The sequence below is a fragment of the Lactuca saligna genome, chromosome 8 (assembly GCF_052625555.1).
Source record: "Lactuca saligna cultivar CGN05327 chromosome 8, ASM5262555v1, whole genome shotgun sequence".
Lineage (NCBI taxonomy): Eukaryota > Viridiplantae > Streptophyta > Magnoliopsida > Asterales > Asteraceae > Lactuca > Lactuca saligna.
Window position 1 is genome coordinate 126,034,791 of NC_136424.1, and position 9,542 is coordinate 126,044,332.

The window sequence follows — 9,542 nt, forward strand, 5'->3', positions numbered from 1 at the left end:
TTGTATTAAAATGCAAGTATGTTGGTGTTATGGGGTTAAAAAGTGAAGTAAGTAATAAGTTGCTGTTATGGGTTAAACAATAAAGTAGCATGCCTATATCTGTAAAATTAGATTTTTTGAGCATTCAAGATATAGCATGATGCTAAAAGGTATAGCATTCAAGGATAATAATAGTAGCATTCAAGAATAGTAGGATGCTATTAAAGAATGTTATTTTTACATGATTTTTTACGGTTTCTAGTTTCTACATGCTATTTTAGAATCCTAAGTAGGATGCTATAATTAACAAGTACAGTACCTAATTAATAATTTGTAAATCAACTCTTTAACTTTCAAACGTAACAGTTAATGAACTTTTTTTTTTTAAGAATAGGAGGATGCTGTTAACAGTTTATAGTTTAGAAATGATGCTATGATTAACAATTTATAATAAGTAGGATATGCTATTAAAAATTATAAGTTGTGTAATTCCAATATAGAAGAGATTAAATAGCCATTTTCAAACTTTTGGAATCATCCAACAAAACAACTGACGCGTAGGCCTTTGGGAGCGGTCACCATTAGAGCAACCACATCTGTGGTAGTCTTGCAATATATTGTAAATGCTACATGTATGGTGTTTGCAAGACACATGGCACATGGATTAGATATTATTTCTTTATTATAAAGATAATATATCAATTCAATTCTTTTTTAATATCTAGATATGACTATTTGATTAAAATACTAATATAATACTTTTGCAAGACTTTCAAGTTTTGAAAGACACACTCCTATGTGGTATGAAATAATGGCGTATCTAGCCTTGCAAACCAATTGCAAGCCATCGATGTAGAGGGTCTTAACCAAAAATATGGTGGATGTCATGTGATTGTCATCTCATCATTTTGCATAACTATATTAGATTGTCTACCGTCATATATCATTATATCCTTCTTATTTTTACTTTAAATATTTTTTTATTACTTTAAAATATATTTTTTTTATTACATTACATCCCTCTCATTATATATATTTTTGATTACTTTAACTTTTTTAATACTTTAAATATTTTTTTTCCTTAACTAAATGTAAAGAGGTAGAGAGAAAGAAAATTGTGATTGGATGCTCAATTGTGATGGTGATCAATGTGGTGGTTCGACAGTTTACAACATTAGGCTGTGGGGAGTGGTTACACCCAAACCACCAACCAACTCAGCGCCACATAGATATTTTAGCACTTCACAACCAACCGACTAGGTTGTGGAAATGGTGTTCACCTAGTGGGTTGGTAGTGAAGGGGCAAAAAGGATGAAAGAGAAGGAGATAAAATGGAAATCGTCATAACAATTAGCCAATCATCTTGTGTGTCTTCATGCGTCTTGGCAACCACTTCACATCCAACCCATCGGAGCCTGAGGCGGTGTTCACGCGTGGGTTGGCTTGTCACATAGGATATCACGTGTGAAATAACCCTCCACTTCGGATAGCCTTATCATGAGTGATCTTTACATTCAACATACATCAAACACATTTGTGGTTGGTGGTGTCCGTTCCGGAAGACCTTATATGTCATATAACCTATTGAATTAGGTTAATTATTTAGGTAAAATACCAATGGTTTAAATGAGACAAAAAAAACCATTGATGGCTTGAATTAGGAATGGCAAAGGGGCGGGTTCGGGGCGGGGCATGGATTCCCAAACCCGCCCCGATAACTTTCGGGTATCTTATCGGGGCGCCCCATTGGATTTCGGGTTTCCCCGTCGGGTTTCGGGTATCTTATCGGGTTTACAACAACTGATAACGAAATCTTTATTCTTTTTTAGGGTACCCCAATGTCTTATAAAATATACATGTTCTAGCAACTCTTTTAAATTAAAAACATAATGCATCACTTTAATAAAATAAACTGGACGTTATATAAAAAATTATTTGATTTAAGTTTTGTTTAATACGTCAAAACACATAAAAATGATAATTAACACCAGATTGTTAATAACTAAAAAAATTGTCCACGATAAGTATTTTATATTTGAACGTGTACAATTAACAGCAAAATTTTTTGAACATATTTTATATATATATATATATATATATATATATATATATATATATATATATATATATATATATATATATATATATAATCGGGGCGGGGCGGGGCGGGGTGAGGATAACCCACTCCCTGCCCCGAACCCGATAACGACCCGTTACCCGACCCGAAATGATCGGGTTTCGGGTTTCCCCGTCGGGTTCGGGTTTTTTTGCCATCCCTAGCTTGAATAAAAGAGTAGCTTATTTGTGTTATTTTTCTGATTTTAATGCCATGTGTCGTATGAGTAGTGTATGTTTGCATGTTGTATAATTTTTTTTATGGTAGTAGACTTAGTAGTAGCGATAAATGTACGTGGTTGAAAAAGATCAAATCATGTTGAAAATTTCAATAATTAAGTAGCTAAGAAATTTTTTATGTTATTTTATTTTTAGACTAAATAAGATGTTACCAAGTAATGACATAACCATGTAAACATGTTTTCATTGTTTTTTACATTCAAAACATATTCAGTATTCCGACCACATCCAATGTAACCCATTCGAGTTAACTTGTGAAGACCAATTGATATTTAAGTTGAGTTAAGCCTGGTCAAAGTATAAACTCGTGAAGGGATGGAGCATGGTGACGGCAACATCGAAGGGACGGAGGATTGTGGTCGCTTAGATAGGGATCGATTTGGCTGGATGTGTCGTATATTGGAGGAGGTCAACATGTTTACGGGAAAGGGAAAACATAAGAAGTTTTCCGGTCAACAACATTTTTGGGACGATTCATGGAAAATGAACCAGTCACCTCTCACTTGTGCAAAAAAAAAAAAAGTCTGATTAGGACCGAGGCAGATCATACCTCTTACTAGACCCATTAGGTGCATATCAAACAATCTTTTACACTTTTGCCAATAATATATTACATGATATGCTTGTTTGTGGTGATGGTCGTGGATGTGATTGTGATGAACCTATGCCGACAAGAAATGAGGTGACATATGAGGGAGGAGATGTGGTGATGGTGTGAGAGAGATTGTGCCCTTGCCATATGCTAACGGAAGTAAATCATTGCGATTAATCCAAACAGAGCTATCAACCACCACACAACAGGCCGCTCATCCGATGTTGGCTCTGACCTCTCTATAGAGTTATTATCCTCCTATTACAAATTCAAATCAATTGTTAACAACATATATAGTAAAAATGGCAGTTTTAAATAAATAATCATATTCAATCAACGTCAATGACCATCTTCGAGCTAATCTTCTATAATCGCTTAAGCTTTAATCATGGAATGGTCCAAGGGATCACCAAATACATGGCTAATTGAAAAAGTCTCAAAAATCCAGATCAATGAAACTCACGTATCACAATATTAGCAAAGAGAAAACATTAAAAATATAAATTAAATATTTAATATTATCTTGAAAACGTATATAACCTGCTTAGGCTATACGTCAATTTGCTTAGGCTATACTGTAAAGTGGCAAATATCAGAGAATATGAATCATTCAAGTTTTCTTATATGTTATTTGATGAACAAAAGCAGCTATAAATAGCTTACATGAGATGATAACTGAAGAAGCTAAACAGACATAACTCATGACTCCTTAAACCCAAGAAAAATCAAAAGACTCGATCACCAAAACCAACTAACAAACAAGTTGTGCTGAAGCCCAATTATTTAATAGACCAAAACAAAAGGCAAGCCCACTTCAAATCCTTCCCTTAAACTGAACAAGGTTTACCATTCAGTTTAACCATTCAAATCTTCAACGCCAAGCAGCTTCCTCATTTTTTCAAACACATCTAACTTTACGGGTTTGGTCATGACATCAGCCACCTGGTCAGATGAAGGGCAAAATGACAACTGCACCTTTCCTTTATTTACTAAGCTTCTCAAGTAATGAAACCGCACATCGATGTGCTTGGTCCTTCTGTGTAAAACAGGATTCTTCGACAGCTTGATAGTAGAACTATTGTCACAATGAATCTCAATGGTACCAATCTCTTCATTTCTTATTTCTTCCAATAATCCTTTGAGCCAAACACAATGACATGCACATGCAGTAGCAGCCACGTACTCGGCTTCAGTAGACGAAAGTGTAACAATATCCTGTTTCCTAGAACTCCAACATATTGATGCGTTGCTCAGAATGCATGCATACCCAGACGTGCTTTTTCTATCTTCCACATCACGTGCATAGTCACTGTCCGTATAAACCTTCAACTTTGATACAGGATTTCGAACATAAAAGAACCCAAAACCATAGGTTCCCTTGACATATCTGAGAATTCTCTTAGCCAATGCCATGTGTTCTTCATGAGGATCAGCCATGAATCGGGAAATAAAGCAAATTGAATACATAAGGTCTGGTCTCGTGACCGTGAGGTACATGAGACTTCCCACCAAGCTTTTATACTCTGTTTCGTTCACCTTGCTTCCCTTTCCCGCCTTCGTGACCGCAGTTCCAAGAACTATGGGGTTTTTCACAGCATTACATTCCCACATGTGAAACCGTTCTAGCAGTTCCTTGGCATACTTCTTTTGGCACATACTTATCCCGGCAGTGTCTTGAATCACCTCCACACCTAAGAAATATTTCATAGCACCTAGGTCTGTCATTTCGAACTCCTGCATCATTGACTCTTTAAACTCTCCACATATCACCTCATTATCACCTGTATAAATTAGGTCGTCAACATACAAACTCACAATCACCACTCCTTTTGTTGTTTTCTTAATAAAAAGAGTATGATCATAATGACTCTTCTCAAAACCATCCTTCATGAAGTACTTTTCAATGCGGTTAAACTAGGCACGTGGTGCCTGTTTTAAACCATAAAGAGCCCTCTTTAATCTGCACACCTTGAGTTCTTCTCCATTTTTAACAAAGCCTTGTGGTTGCTCTATAAACACTGTTTCTTTCAACTCCCCATTTAAGAAAGCACACTTTACATCAAGTTGGTTTATCTTCCATCCCTTTTGAGCAGCCACTGCAACAATGCTTCGAACTGTATCCTATCTTGCCACTGGTGCATAAACTTCATTGTAGTCTATACCTCTTTTTTGTGAATATCCTTTCACAACCAAGCGAGCCTTGTATTTATCCACTTTCCCTTTCTCATTTAACTTTGTTTTAAACAACCATTTAACCCCAATTGGTTTTATGCCTTCTGGCCTATCCACCAATTCCCAAGTTTTATTTTTCTTTATAGACTCCATTTCTTGCTCCATCGCCTGAATCCACTTGGGTTCTTTGATTGCTTCTTCATAACTTGTGGGGTCCTCAAATGAACTATACATAGCAAAGTCAACCTCATCGTAGCTGTACATAGCAAAGTCAGCTTCATCGTCTGACAATCCTTCCCCACTCTCATAGTCTCTCATCCAAATAGGGGCATTAGTTGTCCTTTTTGATATGTTCCTTTTAGGCCTTACACAACTGCTGCCTTCATTTCGGTCCCTAGGCTCCACGACAAAAGGAGGTGTGACATACCGAGGGGTATTATCCCCCTGTACTTCATCTGCACTCTCTGCAGTTCTAAAGGGACTTTGATTCACGTTAGTATCCAATGTAGGACCTGTCACATCGGATTGTAACACATCAAGTTTTTCTTCCTGATTTTCTTCCCCATCACCATCAGGAATTAATAAATCTTCACTACCAAACACTTCTACGTCCCACACCCATGCTTCATTTTCTGAGAAAACTACATCCTTGCTTATGATAACCTTTTGTTGTACAGGGTCATACTGTTGGGTTTTAGCCATAAGAACTTTCCTATGTGCGCATGCAAAACCCTATTGCTTGGATCTAGGCTTTCTAATAAACATGCTTTTGAATCCAAGACTTCTAATGGCTAATTAGGTTAAACAACAATATTAAAATAGATCTAGAATCATACCTTTTGAATCCCTTGTTGATCTTGTTTGTCTTGGAGCTTCTAGAGTCACAATTGTCACTCCTCTAATGGCTTACAAACACCAATAGCAAGCAAGATGATTTAGGAGAGAGGAGAGGGGATGAATTCGGCCAGAGTATCCTTGCTTAAGGTTGTGTCTGGAATTCCCTCACCCATAGGGTCTATTTATACTTGTAGACTCCTTAAGGGTTTCACCCTAAACCCTAATTGGATAATCTTCTCTTAAGGCTATCCAAATCCATTCCATAGATAACCCTATGGACGATTTTGAGCTATCCTAAAGCTCTTAGAATTCGTCCAAGGTCCATCCTAATGGATTTACAGTCTAAAGTCTAACTATCAAACAATTGACAGTTTATACCCTCTTATTTAATTAATCTCTTTAAGTCACCAAATTAATACTAATTAATTTATGACTTATATTAATCAAATAGTCAAATATTATTCTTTATAATATTTACTCTCTCTTAACAAATCATCCTTCAAGTTGCTATGGTGAAGGCAACCCAAAAGGACCATGCACCACCGAATATAGTTATAGCCTTAGACACTATTCCAACAGTCTCCCACTTGGATAAGTCTAGTAACTATACAAGTACAATACGGTTTGCAATCGTAGCTCTCAAAGACGCCGTCAACTCTGATCTAATCAATCTTGTCCTTTAGATAAGGGATCGTACAGTCCTCTGTTAGATATCATGCTGACAATCCTATGGAATGGTTAGTCTAGCATTTAGATTTCTCGATCTTCGATTTATTTGACATAGAACTTAATCGAACACATCAATTCAGTTCTGACCGGGCCCGGCACATAAGTCAAATCAAATCATCGAGTGGCCAAGATATCTCTTATATCCTCTTAGGATAAAATTTACAGATAAACTTCGACTTATATGCATTTACTTATTCATTAACCAACTATACACAACAATGCATTTTATAACATCAAGTTACTGATGCGTTTTCGCATTATCAATGCACAATCAATTAACAAATAATAAACCATATATCTAGGTTTTAAGACCATATGATATTATCGTCTTGCGATCACCTCTTATATCGTATTCCATAAAGTGATTCCAGCAAGCGTGGGTTTATTCCAATGCTCAAAACCAGTTCATAAGCACTCATGAACGTTGCAGCAACCCTTGCTATGTCTAACACCATTTAGACATTCTACACACCAATTCATGACAATCTTCATTCATATCTACTCCCAACATATGAACGATTGTGGGCCATTTGAATAACTCGATTATTCCTAATAAACTCAATTATTATGGAAGTCAAAACATGCAAAGTGAAACAATAGTTAAACAATTAACATGTGATAGTAACTTTACTCATAAATAAAACTTCTTTATTTAATCATCAAATGTTAATTACATTTATCTATTATACGTTTCTAATACTATCTAATCTATGCTAATATCATCCTTCAGCCCAATACTCTTAGCATGCTGCAAGTGCTTAACCCTACTCAGTCCCTTCGTAAGCGGATCTGCTGGGTTATCTTCTGATGATATCCTCTTCACTACGAGTTGTCCTTCTTCTACACGATGTCTAATGAAGTGATATTTTCTGTCGATATGTCGAGATCTACCATGATCCCTCGGTTCCTTGGTCAAGGCAACCGCACCTTCGTTATCACAGAAGATCTCCATGGGCTCCTTTATGGCCGGCACAACTCCAAGATCACCGATGAAGTTCTTCAGCCATATTGCCTCCTTCGACGCTTCGCTCGCTGCGATGTACTCTGATTCGCACGTTGAATCAGCTACGGTTTCTTGCTTGGAACTTTTCCATGTTATCGCTCCTCCATTTAGGGTAAAGACCCAGCCCGACTGCGAACGGTAGTTGTCCCTGTCGGTCTGAAAGCTGGCGTCACTATACCCTCGCACCTTCAAGTCATCACTCCCTCCAAGGACTAAGAACCATTCTTTCGTCCTCCGAAGGTACTTAAGGATGTTCTTCACCGCAATCCAATGTGCTTTGCCAGGGTTCCCTTGATATCTGCTAACCATGCTCAAAGCGAAGGCTACATCAGGGCGAGTACAAGTCATAGCGTACATGATTGAGCCAACTGCGGAAGCGTATGGTACTCGGCTCATTTCTGCTATCTCAGCTTCGGTACTCGGACTTTGAGTCTTACTCAACTTGGCATTTCCTTGTATCGGTAGTTCTCCCTTCTTTGAGTTTCCATACTAAAACGTTTTAGTACCTTCTCCAAGTAAGTATTCTGACTAAGTCCAATTAGTCTCTTACTTCTTTCTCTTACTATCCTTATTCCCAAAATGTAAGAAGCCTCTCCGAGGTCCTTCATAGCGAAGCACTTCCCGAGCCAGGAATTAACCTCCTGCAGAGTCGGGATGTCGTTTCCTATGAGTAATATGTCATCGACATATAGAACGAGGAAGCTTACTACACTCCCACTGGCTTTGACATATATACAAGATTCGTCTTCGCTTCGTACAAATCCAAACTCTTTGACTTTCTCATCGAAGCAAAGATTCCATCTGCGAGACGCTTGCTTAAGTCCATAAATGGACTTCTCAAGCTTACACACTCTATTCAGATGCTTCGGATCCACAAACCCCTCTGGCTGAGCCATGTAAACATCCTCAGCCAATTTTCCGTTAAGGAAAGCGGTCTTGACATCCATTTCCCAAATCTCATAATCATGAAATGCGGCAATTGCTAGCATCACTCTAATAGATTTAATCTTCGCAACTGGTGAGAAGGTCTCATCATAGTCAACTCCGGGAGTTTGAGTAAAGCCCTTCGCAACCAATCGCGCTTTGTATGTCTGTACGTTCCCATCCACGTCGGTCTTCTTCTTGAAGATCCACTTGCACCCTACGGTCTTACGTTCGGGCACGTAATCAACCAAATTCCAAACTTGGTTATCGTACATGGATTGGATCTCGCTATCCATCGCCTCTTTCCATTTCGCAGACTCCGGGCCTGCCATGGCTTCCTTATAGTTATTAGGTTCATCAAGATTTACTAGTGTACCATCACTAATATACGTGTCCCCTTCGGTAGTGATATGAAAACCATAAAACTGGGGATGAACTCTAACTCTATCGGAACGTCTAAGAGGTAAGGATTCGTCAATCGGTTCAACCGGAGTTTCCTCCTCGGGTTGAATGCCAGCGGTAGAGGTTCCTTCATCTATCGACTCTTGAATCTCTTCAAGTTCGATTTGCCTCCCACTGTCTCCTTGGCTTATGAGTTCTCGCTCTCGGAAAACTCCTCTCCTCGCAACAAAGATAACATTATCTTTCGGTCTATAGAAGAGATATCCAAAGGAAGTTTGCGGGTAGCCGATGAAAATACATCGCTCACTTCGAGGTTCAAGCTTGTCGTGAGTATCTCGTCTTACGAAAGCCTCGCAACCCCAAACCTTGATATGTGCCAACGAGGGAGCTTTCCCCGTCCACATCTCGTGAGGTGTTTTGGCATCCTTTTTAGTAGGGACTCGGTTAAGGATATGGGCGGCAGTCTCTAAGGCATACCCCCAAAAGAAGATAGGTAGTGAAGCACAACTCATCATAGAGCGAACCATATCCAATAAGGTTCGATTACGC